The sequence below is a fragment of the Bos mutus genome, chromosome 22, assembly GCF_027580195.1.
Source record: "Bos mutus isolate GX-2022 chromosome 22, NWIPB_WYAK_1.1, whole genome shotgun sequence".
Classification (NCBI taxonomy): Eukaryota; Metazoa; Chordata; class Mammalia; order Artiodactyla; family Bovidae; genus Bos; species Bos mutus.
In genome coordinates this window covers 55,859,870-55,874,165 of record NC_091638.1, presented here as the reverse complement: position 1 = coordinate 55,874,165, position 14,296 = coordinate 55,859,870, and the positions used below count along the sequence as shown (strand labels likewise).

The 14,296-nt window shown below is 49.4% G+C and overlaps 1 protein-coding gene across 6 annotated transcripts in view; it reads left to right on the top strand.

Annotated features, from left to right (window-relative positions):
- Positions 1-1,379: 1,379 nt before the first annotated feature.
- Positions 1,380-14,296, top strand: part of VGLL4 (vestigial like family member 4) — a 156,590-nt gene continuing 143,673 nt past the window's right edge. Inside the window, exon 1 of one of the 6 annotated variants that reach the window (XM_070360450.1) lies at positions 1,380-1,683. The gene's annotated coding sequence lies outside the window, so the exon portion shown is untranslated. Of the gene's footprint in view, positions 1,684-2,072; positions 2,090-2,564; positions 2,764-8,793; positions 8,813-14,296 lie in introns of those variants that run through there. The other 5 variants (XM_070360454.1, XM_070360452.1, XM_070360449.1 and 2 more) reach the window with 5 other exon arrangements.

The window sequence follows — 14,296 nt, the reverse complement described above, 5'->3', positions numbered from 1 at the left end:
GCTCTTTAGTCCATGCAACAGCTCTTGTCTTTTACAGATGAGAAAATGGCTTGATGACATGCCCAGAGTTCTAGAACTAATAGAGGTGGGGTTTGGGTTCAAATCCAGGTCTCTTCAAATCCAGAGCGCCTTCTTCCCTGTCACACTTCCCCAAATCTGCTCCAGCAGTCCTCACCCTTCCTAATTTGACAGTATGAAAACCTCCTCTTTATGATCTTTCTCAAGATCTTATGTCTTCCTAGTCTGAGACTACTGGTGAACTAAAATGGAGTCTTAAAGAAAAAAAAAAAAAAAAAACTTCGAGAAGACCAGGAGCCTTCCTAAGCTTTAATCTGTGCATTTACATCTGGAAACCAGCAAAACAGGCACAGCTATGCTTGGGTCAGACTGTCACCTGGGTCATCCTATGTCCACTAGCCCTGTGTGGACAGGAGGAGATGCATTTCACAGGGTGGATGCAAGACCCTGACTCTGGTTCAGGCAGTGCTTCCACACTGTTTAGGTCCCTGGTGGCTCAGTGGATTAAGAATCTGCCTGCAATACAGGAGACACAGGAGACATGGGTTCGATCCCTTGGTTAGGAAGATCCCCTGGAGAAGGAAATAGCAACCCACTCTAGTGTTCTTGCCTGAAAAATTCCATGGACAAAGGAGCTGGGTGGGCTACAGTCCAAAGGGTCGCAAAGAGTCCCACAGGACTGAGCGCATAAACACCGGGGCAATCTCACTGTAACATGGAACTATTAATACCTGTCCTGCCTCCCCAACGGGGGCTAAGATCAAGTGAGATATTAGGCTGGGGCCTGATATAACTGGATGAGGTAAGAGATGGAAAAACAGTTTGAAACCTGCAAAGCATTTCCCTCCAGTGTTAATGTAAGCTGGCATTTGTTTTTGTTATCATTCCCTCTCAGCGGAGCCCTCTTCCCAGGGCAAGCTCTATAGTAGGAGCTCCCCATAATGACTGAGGTTTGAGAACAGCCAGAAGGCACGGGCACCACGAAGCCATTTAAAGCAAACCAGAGGAAGTCCAGTCCCTGACTATTTATTTTATGAAGTTAGCGGCTGGATACGTTAAGCAAATGTTTTCTTCATTGTGGCAGTCCGTGAAAACAATGGGGCAAGGGCGGCCCGGGTTGGGGGAGGTACCCCGGGGAGGCTCAGGCCTCCACCCCTCCTACCCCCAACCCCGAAGTCTCCGGAGAATGACAGGAAAAAATTAAAGACAGGGCTTTTCTTTTCGCGGTCACATGTCTGCGCTGCTGCTGTAATCAGAACCTGCACCAATTGGAAACGTTTCACCTCCTCCTCCTCCACGCCCCTCCCTCGGCACGTTTCGGAGCCGACCCGGTGGAGGACTCCGGGGAGTTTGCCAAACACAGCAAACACTGGGGCGTGAGCGGCCGGAGGGGGCTCGGCCTCGGATCCCTCTGCCTTCCTCCTCGGTTCCCTCCCTTCCACACTGTTTTCATTTTCTAGGACTTCCTCCTCCGGGCGCGGGAGGGGGAGGAAAGACGCTGCCGTGCGCCCGGGGTGTGTGTGTGTGTGTGTGAGTGTGCGGTGTAACATGCTGTAATGGGAGGGAGCCGAGCGGCGTCTGAGAGCCCTGGACTGCAGCGGCCGTTCTGATCACCGGAGCACCTGAGCACACGCCTCCCCGAGCAAGGGCGACCTGTCCCTTCAGGTACGCGCGGCGGCCGGCCCGTCCGGGCTGAGCGGCTGGGTGTGTGTCTGTGTGTGTGTGTGTGCGCGCGGGTAATGAGCCGGCGAGGCAGCGCCCCAGGTCGGCGGCCGGTAGAGCGCGGAGCCCGGGAGGCGCCGGCGTGCGCGGCGCTCGGGCGGCTGTGCCGGCGTGGACGCCGACCCCCGGGCTCCCTTGCGCGCGGGCAGCTAGGCGAGCCGGTCGGCGCGAGAGGCGGGGGCGCGCGCGGGTCTGGAGCCGAGGGCGGCGGAGGTGCCTCAGGTCCTGCTCGAGTCCGCGGGCACTCGGCCGGCTGCATGGCGGTCGTGCGCCTGGGAAGTAAAGGGGCGGCGGGTACGGAGTCGGCCTCCAGTGTGGTCGTCGTGGTCACGACTGCGGTGTCCACCAGGTGGGAGACCTTACTGTGTGCGTGTGGGGGGGGGGTGCTGGCCCGCAGTGGCGGGCACCTGGGCGCGCATGGGAGGGTCTTCTGCGTTCCCGCTCCCTGGGCCTTTGGAGTCCGGTGTGTGTCAGAGGCTGGTACCCAGCGCGCGCTGCGCGCCGGCTCCACGCACTCCCCGGGTCGCGCGCCGCCCCGGCCCCCGGCGGACGTTGGCCGCCCGAGCGCGTGGGCACCCGCCGGGGAGGCGCAAGCTGCCTCCGGGCGCGCGGCGGAGGGGGGAGGGGAGAGGAGCCTCTCCGGGGCGCGCCAGGCCCCGCCCCCGCCTCCCGGACGGCTCACCTGGGCCGGCGCCCCACCTGCCAGGCGCTGGGGGCGGGCCCGGGGGCGTGGCCTTGGCGGGCCCCTTGGAGCCCGGCAGAGCCCGGGCGAGGGCGGGCGGCGCCTCATTCCAGGGATTCCTCGCGCTCCCGCGCTCGCGTCCGCCGCCGAGCCGGCTCTAGGCGCGCGCCGCCCGCGTGTGCGTTTGGGTGTGCAGAGCGGCCGGGGTCAGTGCGGAGCGCGGGCGCGAAGGCGCCTGCGCGTGGGCGCACCCCCGGAGTGCGCCCCGCGGTCGCGCCCCCGCCTCTGCCCCCAGCGGGGCCCTGCCGGCCCGAGGTGGGCGCGCAGGGAGCCGCCCGGCGGTGAGTGCGGGAGAACCGGGCCGGGTGAGGGTTGGCTTGCGGGGAAATCAGGGGTGGGCTGACTCGGAGCGGGACGGGGGCGTCCTCCTGGAAGGACGAGGCGGCTTGTTCTTGCGGGGCACTCCGAGGCTCCCGGAGGGAGAGCTCTAGCGTCTGGAGTGGAAGGTGTCTTGGGAGTCGGCGGCGAGGCGGCGGCCAGCGCCCTACAGCCCCATGGTCGTGGCCGGCGGCTAAGGACGGTTGTGGGGCGGGATCGCAGAGCTGGGCAGCCGGGACCGGCTCTTCCTCTCTGTATACTTCCTGCCCCCTCCCCAAAACAAGACGGCACACTCTTGCTGCAGCGAATGCAGGCCTCGCCGCAAAGCAAAGGTCTTTTCGTTTTTTGTTTTGCGTAAAGTCTCCTTTTATTCATCACTCGGAGACCTTTAAATATCTTAGGTTAGGATGACAGTACTTGCTGGGGCTATTAGTCTTTACGCGCGCTAACGGCAACTGTTCGTTTGTTTAAACCAGGTGATTTTTTTCCCCCAATCAGTTTCACTTTGATCATTGGTGCTGTGGGTTTGCTAGTTGTATTTCCTTCTCTGCGGTTAATAAGAACCAGGAGCCTGGGGGGCGGGGGCGGAGGCGGGTCTTCTAGTTTCTAGCAGCAGCTGGTTGCCCCCGTATTCGAAAGGTACTGTCTCCTGTAGTTTGACTTTTTTCAAACTCAAGCCTACTTTGATGAAAACGAAGGCTCGCATCTGTTTCCTCTGAACATTCAAAGACAAAGGCAACAAGTGTTACTTCTATTAGTATTGGAAGGTCAGTTTTGCGTTCCATTTTAGCATACCAAAAACTTTAACTCTTTCTCTGGCGTCAGAGTCCACAGACTTGTAATGTTCATTGTTTCCTGCTTGGAGCTGATGAAGTCTGCGCATGAGCCTGCGGGGAGTAGCCTGGGTCGTTTAAAGAGCGCTGAGGGGTCAGCGTCTCAAGGCTGTCCTGGGATGGGGCGTGTTCTTGGAACAAGTTATCTATCGTCTGTCTCTCAATCTCAGTGCTCTCATTTAAATAATGGGTTAGGAAATACTTAGAAGTTTGTTGTCTGTACTCTGGACAATTGTGTGTGTGTGTGTGTGTGTTGTGTTGTGTTTCCTGTTGCATCTGGCTGAAAAGTCATCTCCCTCCTAGTAGAAATGATGTAACCCCCTCAATTTGTTCTTTGACTTTGGCAGTGGTTTAATCCCAGGCTGATTTCCCTGGCCACTGTTTTCTCACACTTCTGGGCCGCCAGCCTTTGCTTTCCATTTGGAAGAGAATGCAAACTAATTTTTATGTTGACCAAAACACAATACAATTAAGAAGATAATTCTGCTATAAATAACCATGAACTGCATTCCAAAACTGTGAATGTTGTAGTAAAAACAACTCCCCCGGGCGTACTTCTGGAGACTTGAGTTCAAGTCTTATCCTTGTCACCTACTCAGTTTTGTGACCAGAAAAATTTCCTGCTAGTTAACAGTTTGCGCTTCATTTTCCTCTGTAAGAGCATGATAAAATCTGTTCTGATATATCAGTTTCAGGAATTACAGGGAATAGTGTGCTTTGAAAAATATTTTGTGTTGTGCTATTTATAAAAGTCTTTGAAGACTTCAAAGAGCTTCATAAACACCGTTGTTGCAACTTCTCCCTGCTGATTTAGAACTACCACTCTACCTTGTAAAGATTTTAACCTCTCTTACAAAACCGTATCTTTGGAATGAACCCTTTCTCTTTCTAATGGTCTGTTTGGTAAGAGTTCCATAGTGGGAAATTCCTTTTCACTCCTTAGGGAGCCGGCCTTGTCATCATCTTCTGGTGGTTGCCAAAACAAATCCTAAGGAAGATTGTACTTTGTGTTTGTTCCAAGTGTCTCTCCTCCGTAATTTTGCCGTGCTACTTTCAGTTTGCCTTAATTAAATCGTAAGTAAAATACTCATAATAAAAGCTGCTTTCCAGACTTGAGTATGACTTAAAAATGAGTTGCCATAAGTTTAGGAGGTAGAAGTCAAATACACTGGGAAAATGCTAATATAACTAAAATCATGACACTGTGTGGCAGTGTTAACATACCAATTTGCCTGTTCCTTGATTGTGTTAGATAAGCTGTTGCAGCTATAAGAACCTGGTGAAAGAGTTTGTTTTGTGTGTGTGTGTTTTTTTTTTTTTTTTGGTGGGGGGGTGGGGGTTAAGTTTCTGCCAGGTATGTTGACTGAGGCACGTTTGTGATTCTTTTAGGGAGCCTCTCTGAAGTCTCTGTGTGAGCTTAAGAGAAAAGGGGATACGACTGATCAGTCTCTAGCCATTTAGGATCTGTCCACATTAAAACAGATAAAAACCCAACAACTTAGAAATCAAACTGCCAAATGTTAATAATGTAAATTGGCATGGTAGGGAAGGAAGGCGTGTTTGCAGGTGGTGCTGAAATCAGAAAAATCAGTGTTTGCAGGTGTCTGAGGCCTGATAACTGGATACAGTTGATCCTAATTATTCATGGATTTCTGTATTTGTGAATTTGTCTCCTCAGTAAAATTGATTTGCAGCCCCAAATCAGTACTTGAGGCAGTTTCATCCTAGGCACAGGGGTTCAGCATTCACTAACTTAAGAGTTCTCAGAGGCTTTACAGAACATGTCGATGGCAAATGATGAGAACTGACCATATTTAATGATGCAGATAAGGAAAGGCCTTTCTAGTGATGCAACGTGTTATGGGTCAGAAGACTTTTCTAGGCTGCTGATAGGTGGGGAGTGGAAATTTTGGTGCAGTGGGGAGCTCGACCTGGGTATTGTGGGAAGTTTGCCAACTTGGGCTGTAATGTAGGTCACGTCACTCATTCCTGGGGGTGACAGATCCCTAAGAGGACCTGTTAGTACTTCTGAATAGGAGATTCTCAGTATCCTAGGCAAACAAGTGACAAGAACAAGCATGTCCAGAGTAAACTGAAAATGCCTATGAGGTGCTGTGGAAGGCCGAGGTGTCGAAAATAGGTTCACAGTAGCCTAAATATGAGAAAAGAAAAGCTAATCCCTGGTTTTATTTGACAGCCATGTTGAAAATCGTGGTAATTGGTAGTTTACTCAAAAAGTCCAGATTTGAAATTTCATTTTCCCTCCTTAGACACAGTGGTGTTAGTGTGGGCCCCCCCATACAGGCATCTTCCAGTGGGTATTTTGTGGAGCTGGGTGAACTTCCGCCAGCAGTAAGAATTTTGCGCTGGCATTGAGCAGCTTCACCCAAAGGGTGTGAAATACACGATAACCTGCGTTTGGTTTCGCAGCTGTAAGTCATATAGGTGGCCCTCAACAGGCGCATGGTCGCCTTCATACTGTCCATGTGTTTGCACAGCTGACACTGATGCCAAACTGTATTATAGTAGCTGAGGATTTTAGTTATTGTTGGGCAGTTTGTCACCAGAATCATCAAAGTGACGAAATATCACACCCACCCCCGGGGCGGGGGAGGGGCATTGCTGAGGATGCCCGTAGACTCAAGCCCGTAGACCACTTTAGTATCAGAAAAGCTAAGATGGTTGAGTTGAGTGCTCATGCAAAGATTTCCATCCAGAGTGGTACCTGTGATTCAGCCCAGCTGACTGTGTTGATGACGTGATGGGAGGTACGGATGATCAGGAGACAGAACTGAGTTGATGGCAGGCACCTGATCCTGGTTCCTGATACCTGAGATGTCCCACATGGGGAGAAAGAGATTGGAGGCCGCCCAGCCTATGGATCTGCCCTATTGAGCTTTCACGGGGTGGGGGAGGGGGACATGTTAAAGCCTTACAGGAGGTATACACACCTGTACTAACTTAGTTTTCTAGAACAAGGGGAGCAGCACCAACAGAGCTGTTTCTCATCCTGGGGCTTATCTCCTGAAAGAAGCCAGAAGTGAAGTGAAGTCGCTCAGTCGTGTCTGACTCTTTGTGATCCCATGGACTGTAGTCTACCAGGCTTCTCTGTCCATGGGATTTTCCAGGCAAGAGTACTGGAGTGGGTTGCCATTTCCTTCTCCAGGGGATCGGCCTGACCCAGGGATCGAACCCACGTCCCCTGCATTGCACGCAGACGCTTTACCCTCTGAGCCACCAGGGAAGCCCAAAAGAAGCCATACTAGGGGCCTTAAACAAATATGTTTTTAATTCCCTGGAAATAAGCATAGAACTCCTAGAAGTATTGTTTATATTTCAGACATTCAACCGTCAAATGAATTTTCAGAAAACATTCTGTGTAGAAGTAAGGAGTTGGATACAAGGGGAAGTGAGGCAAGTCCTTCTCACATTGTATATGTATACATTTCAGGAAGACAGGTCCGTAACTCAGGCCCAGGACACGTCCTGATAAGAGAAGCTGGACAAGCAAAGGATCCATCTATTTATACTCTGTCTTTGGAAGTATGACCATTGAGAGAGTATTATGAATAAAGACTGGCTTTCTGTTTGGGAGTGTGGCATACAATTTAATGTTGTAAGAACTACAAACAGCAATGTGAAATTTTTCAGATATCATTTACTGAACCTTCAGAGTTATCCCTTGTAGTTTAATAGCAGGTTGTGTTGAGCATGACTAAGTGGAAACCGACCTTCCTGATACTGAACCTGTTCTTGGAGTTTGAAGTCCTCAGGGCTTAGGTTAATTCCTGTGCAGCTGGAGTCCCAAGAATCCTTTGGCATTGCTGCCAGGGTCATCTGCCCAACTCTGCCCGGCCGACTTGGTGCGAGAATCTTCTTACCTGCCTTGGTTACTGTTCATGGGACTCTGCTTCTCTCTATTCAGAGGAAGTGAAATACATCCTGGTTTTCGTGTTCCCAGGAGGGGAGGGCTTGCCTTCCTTTGCTTTCTCCAGAAATTATCAGATGGTTCCTTGTATACATCTCAAGGTATGGGGGAAAGAGCACAGGGCTAGAAGGCTTGCCAGAAGGTATTCTTTATTTTTGGTTTTGATTGTGTGTTTTGTCAGATAATTTAAGCTAAAACACTGCTTTCTCTCCAAAAAGTCTTGATGAAAATTAACTGAAGAATTAGTAGCAAAAGCATTGGATGGTGAGTCAGGAGACTTGGATTTTAGAGTTAGCTTCTTTAGGAAATCAGCTTACATTCTTAGCACCTTGGTTTTTCATCTGTAGAAAGCTATAATCTATTTGGCCAACTCACGGTGAGAATCAGTGAGGTAATGTGTGTGAGTGTGTCATGAAAAGCACAGCTGTGAGGTGTCATCTGTGACAATGCCGAGATAGTGCTCACTTGCCTTTACTGGGCATTTTCAGTTATGAGGTTGTATCATTTAATTCCATTCACTGGGCATTTTCAGTTACATTGTTATTTAATTCCATTCAGTGGGCATTTTCAATTATCTTATATCATTTAACCCACATGCCAAGCTTGTGACCTTATGAAGTAGGCAGCCTTGTTAAGTTTTCTTTAAGTGAGCAAAGGTGGATAGAGAGGTTAAATGATCCCCGCAATTGGTGCTAGGCACTTGAAGTATGGAACATCATAGGCTGAGTAAGTGCTATGTTAAGTCACCTCAGTCGTGTCCGACTCTGTGTGACCCCATAGACGGCAGCCCACCAGGCTCCCCAGTCCCTGGGATTCTCCAGGCAAGAATACTGGAGTGGGTTGCCATTTCCTTCTCCAATGCATGAAAGAGAAAAGTGAAAGTGAAGTCGCTCAGTCGTGTCTGACTCTTAGCGACCCCATGGACTGCAGCCTACCAGGCTCCTCTGTCCATGGATTTTCCAGGCAAGAGTACTGGAGTGGGGTGCCATTGCCTTCTCCGAGGCTGAGTAAGTAAATGTATTGAAATATAGGGCTCAGACTTAGGTTTTCTGATGCTGAAATCCCTGTTCCACTAATTTAACAGATGGTAAAGCGCAAGAAGGAAACAGCGTTACACGAATAAGAGAGGCTTCTAGCAAGAAAACCAGAGGCACAGATCTGCGAATTGAATGTTAACAGAAAGAATGCATGTGTTGCCCGAAGTTACTGGGGCCCCAGTTGGACACACTGTGGTGGAGAAACAGCCAAGAGGTGAATTCACGTCTGCTTGACGTGCCTGAAGCTCTGCCTGCGTGTGGTCACCAGAATCTGGTGGCGATTTGGTCTGAAATTTCATTTCAGTCAGCCTCACTGAGCTGCACGGCCAGCCACATCGACCGCAGAGTGCTCCACCTTCAGTGCAGGTTGCTGCTGGAGCAGCGGCTTCATGTTGCCTTTTCTGTAGTCTCTACAGTGTTTAGCAGACAGGAGACACCCAGTGAAAGCCTCTGACTTCTGGAGGGTCCCAGCGGCCGCACACCTGCTGCCGTGGTGAGATCCTTCATGCTGTAGGCTTGGCCTACCATTGTGTTTATTAGCTGAGGTTGAGCTCAATGAGCTCAGGAAGTGGTCCTGATGGAGTGAGGATGGGACGAGGCCAGCAGGGATTCGGGATACTGAAGAGTGTGCATCTGGGAGCTAGACGTGCCATCAGGGTCCCAGGAGAGTGATGTCTTCCTGTTTCGGGGTTTTGGCCAAGTGACGGCGTGGCAGGAACATCGGGGGGTTTGACTGAGCCTCTCCCCACCTTCACCAGTTTCCACCTTTAGCCGAGACTCGTGGTGATGGTGGTTTAGTCGCCAAGTCATGTCCAACTCTTACGACCGCATGGACCCCCCAGGCTCCTCTGTCCATGGGATTTCCCATGCAGGAATACTGGAGTGGGTTGCCGTTCCCTCCTCCAGGGGATCTTCCCGACCCAGGGATCAAACCTGCATCTCCTGAATTGGCAGGCGAATTCTTTACCACTGAGCCATGTGGGAAGCCCCTCATTGATACCTTTTCTTAATTCTTCACAATAAGTTGAAAGAATGTATTTTTGGGGGTAAGGAAGTCTCAGAAAAGGAATATGGGCTGGCAGAGAAAATACCATTTCCTGGGGGGGGGTGGGGAAACAAAGTATTTGTTCTCCTCACGATGAGGTATGTTCACAATTGACAACAACCACACACAGAAAAGGGTGAATGCACTGGACCAGAAATGGGTTGCAGGCAGCAGATCCCTTGTAGATGGGCTTCATGTCTTTATATAGAAGGACATTCCTCTCCCTTTAATGCGGTTATTACTGTCTTCCGGGTGTCCGCGTTTCAAGTGATTATGTTTTTGGTTATCGTTTTGCTGTAAAACCCATCACGGAAATGGGAACACTTCACTGGTGGGTACTTAGATTAATTTTCCGGATGCCGCGTAATCTTTTGCAAAAGCTCGTAGGTGATTTATGGGTTCATAAAGGATATACAATAAACCAGACTCGTCTGTCCACTGTTTAAAACTTCAGACCATTCAAGGACTTTCCCTAGGAATAAGATCTCAGCTCTGTCACACCCCGCAGAGGACGAGTGACCTGGCCCATGCCAATGTCCTGCATTGCCGTGATCACAGCAGCCCCCTGCGTCCACAGGGTCAGCTTGGCCTGTCCCCTGCCTCCCCGTCCCAAGCCTGACGGCTCTCATCCTGTGGGTCTCTCATCCCAGAGAAATCTTCTCTGTCTCAAGTAGTGGCCAGTGCCCTTTTTCTGGTGCGTTTAGCATTATTTGCAGTTTATTATGTTCATATTTATATTTTCAATGCATATGCAGTCTTTTAAAAACTGTTAATTTGACTTCATTGGGTCTGAGTTGCATCATGAGGGATCTCTCGTTGACGCACATGGACTCTCCAGTTGCGGCACTTGGGTTCAGGAATGAAGGCACGTGGGTTAGCGGTCCGACCAGGGATCAAACCGGTGTTGCCTGCATCACGCTGCGGATTCTTAACCCTTGGACCATCAAGGAAGTCCCCTGTTCACGTATGTTTTGACAAATAGTTATTTTAATACACGAAAAGCCCTTTCACGTCTCCTAACACTCTGTGAGGCAGGAAATATCAGCGTCCCCGTTTTACAGGTGAGGACACAGATGTAGAGCAACTTCTCAGGTCACACAGGTAGGAAGTGGCTGAGCCCAGGCCAACTCACAGGGTTAGTGACCCCCTGGCTCCAGAGAGTCCGCTCTCCAGTCCCCACGGTGCCATCATGCTCATTTCCAGTGGGGTGTGACCCTCTCTCAAATACTGTAGCCATAGTCTCCCCGCCACGTTACTCACACGTTTTACTGGGTGTCCTGGGCTGTGGATGTTGTCTGAGATGTAAATTTCAGATATCTGTTTTGTTTGACTGTTATCTTCCACCTTCCCTTGCTGAGGTCTTCTGTGCCTGCATAATGCCTGGTCCTTGGTCCTCATCTCCCCGCTGTGTCCCCTGTCATCCTTATCTCACACCTGGTTCCCACAGAAGCCTGCCCTCTGGCCCACCAGTGACTCCTGACTGCACCCCTTCCGGTCACACCATCCTCCCGTCACCTGCTAAACCGTAGCATCCCTGACCCTACTCCCCCAGCCCGCTCAGGGGCTCACCACTGCCCGCTGGTTGCCTGCTCCAGTGAGTGGAAACCGGTCTAGCCAGCCATGGGCTCCCTCCTGGGCCTCCACCCACATCGTGCTTCCCAGACTTTGCTGCTGCTCCCCGACGAGACTCCGAGTCCTGACCGGGCTGATTCGTCTCCCTCCCTGATTCTCATTCCTCCGCTGTGCCTTCCCTCAGGCTGTGGGTCCAACAGGACCGTACACGTAAGGATCAGGGTACTCACACTCAGGAAGTATTCAGACCGTGTGATTCAGGAGGCTGGGAGAGGTCTGCGAGGAGAGACCGCCCAAGGGAGAGGGATGGGAAGGAAACCTTTGAAGTGGCTTTTTAAAGCACACACACACACACAAACGTGTTCACGGGGTAAACACTTGAGCTGACAATGATCTCTCTTTTATCCCACACTACACATTTTACTGTTAAATTTTGCCTTTTGTTACCCTGTTCCATGTACTTCATGAACTAGGTTGTAATGTCTTAAAAGCAGGCGTGATCTCTTCTGTTCCTCTGTGACCTGTCTGCTGAACTCAATAGTTGTGTAATAAAAGTTGGTTGGTGGCATTAATAAGATTGCAGCAGATGGCAGGTGCTTCATAGGGGACCTTTAAAGCACCTAATTTCTTATCTACCTGCTTTGAACCTAAATCACTTGGGAAGAATAAGCTTAAATATCTGCTCTTCCGCATGCTTGAATTCTGGACCTACTTCTCTGTGTCCTTTGGTATCTCTATGCTTCGATATTTTGCCTCTGGGCAAATACTTTGTGTAAGAGGCATATGTTAACATGTATCTTTGGGTGTTTAGAATTTTGAAAGAGTTGTCCTTCAGCTTACTGAAGCAATTAATTTAGGAATTGTGAGCCTAAATACCGACCTACAGAGTAGACTGCTTATCAGCATTTACTTAATCAAAATAAAAGACTTGCAACTCACATCTTTCCTGAATAGGGAGCTGGCTTGGGTGAACAGAGTAACTGAGTTTTCGTGCGTTCAGCAAGCCTTTTCCTGTCAGTGTGTCCCAGACTTTCATTTTCTCCACCTTTGAGCAAGTTCCCGATTCTTAACTCTGGAGGTGACCTTTTCTATCGTATAAGAAAGATGAGGACTGTGCGTGTCATTCATTTTTCTCTCGAGTGCCTCTGAGTTTACTTGCTCCCTCCTTGTCTCTGAAAAAGAAGAAATTTACTATTTACGTGTCCTCCCTGCCTCTCAGAGCCTTCTTGGACTCTCTTTCATGTTGAGACTGGATTAGGTTGCCATTTTCTCCTCCGGGGGATCTTCCCGACCCAGGAATTGAATCCGAGTCTCCTGAAATGTAGGCAGAGTCTTTACCATCTGAGCCACCAGGGAAGCCCCATTCATTGCGCTCTGCCCATCACATCAGATCATCCCCTGCCTTCAGCTTTCTGTTCTGCAGATTGTGTCTGTAAGCTGCTACCAGGATAACTTTCCTGGAATAGCACATCGATGGCCAACTCATTGCTCGGCTCAGAGATTTCAGTGGGTTGTTCATTGACACAAAATCCAGCCCAAATCCCGTGAAAGACCTCTGTCCCCCAGTGACGTGGCGTCAGTCCAGATCTCCATCCTCGTCGCTCACTTCCTGGCCCCACACCGCTCATCTTGCTGATTTGGCCGCTGGTTCTTCAGTGCGTTCCGCTTCTGTCCTTCCCTTCTGTACTTGTATGTTCATTCTTCAGAGGCTCACCTCACCTTCTGTTTTCTCCACAAAGCCTTTCAAAATTTGTTGGAATTTCTACAGGATTTTTTTTTTTTTTTTTCAATTGCACTGTTTTGGCACTTAGCACATTTCTTCCTAATCCTTGACTTCCCTAAGTATCCCCTAAGAGATGTTTCAGGGTAAAAGAAGGGCCAGTGAAATTTGAGAGATTTCAAGGATATAGGACTGCCCTCCCTACCACCTCCGCCCGTGCAGAAGGCACAGCAACCCATCAAAAGCCCAAGAAGGAAAAGAAATCGCTTGATGTGGTTTATTCTGGTGTTTCCCAAACTTATTTATCATAGAAAAAAAATTTTCCTCACAAAATATTAACATCCAGTGAAACACTTGGGGGAAAAACTCTGCCTTAAACTAGCTTTCTTGTTGGCATGTCTACTGTATAAATTGAAAGCTCTTTGAAGCCAACTGCTGGGCTCTGTTTATTTTTCCTGCCTTGGTACGTAGTCAATAAAGTTTATTGAATGAAGTCACATTGCAGGATCAAGAGCGTATGGTTTTTTTTGAGGCCTGACGTATGAATACTGTGAAACAAAGCTGCTCTGCTCTGCCTAGTACCAGCCCATACAGTTTTGCTCAGTCTAAGCTGTGTCCGGCTCTTTTCGACCCCATGGACTGCAGCACGTCAGGCATCCCTGTCCTTTGCCATCTCCCAGAGTTTGCTCAAATTCATATCCGTTGAGTCACTGATGCTATCTAACCATCTAATCCTCTGCTGCCCGCTTCTTTTGCCTTCAGTCTTTCCTAGCATCGGGGTCTTTTCAAATGAGTTGGTTCTTTGCATCAGGTGGCCAAAGTATTGGAGCTGCAGCTTCAGTCCTTTCAATGAATATCCAGGGTTGATTTCCTTTAGGATTGACTGGTTGGATCTCCTTGCTGTCTGAGGGACTCTCAAGAGTGTTCTCCAACACCACAGTTCAAAAGCATCAATTCTTTGGCACTCAGCCTTCTTTATGGTTCAACTCTCACATCAGTACATGACCACATACACAGTAGGTACTCAGTAAAGGCTGAAGAATGCTGAATAAATGCTGAGTGTATCTAAAGGGTGCACTTCAGGTATTTTTTCTCAGTTGAACTGACAGGATCCATTTTCCTAATAACTGTTTGTGAGTGCATGCGTGTGTGTGCATATATTTTTAAATAATCTCAAACAGGAATTTTTCTAGGTTTTCCACCACCTTCAGCTCTTCTTCAGTGTTTGCTTTTATAGCTGTGCTGTAATTTAAGAAAACAATTAAAAATAAAAATCCAAGTTTTATTAAAAAGCATGATAGGTGGCAGTGATCGCTACAAAATAATGACACTTTAGAATAAAGATCGCTTTTGGACTTAAA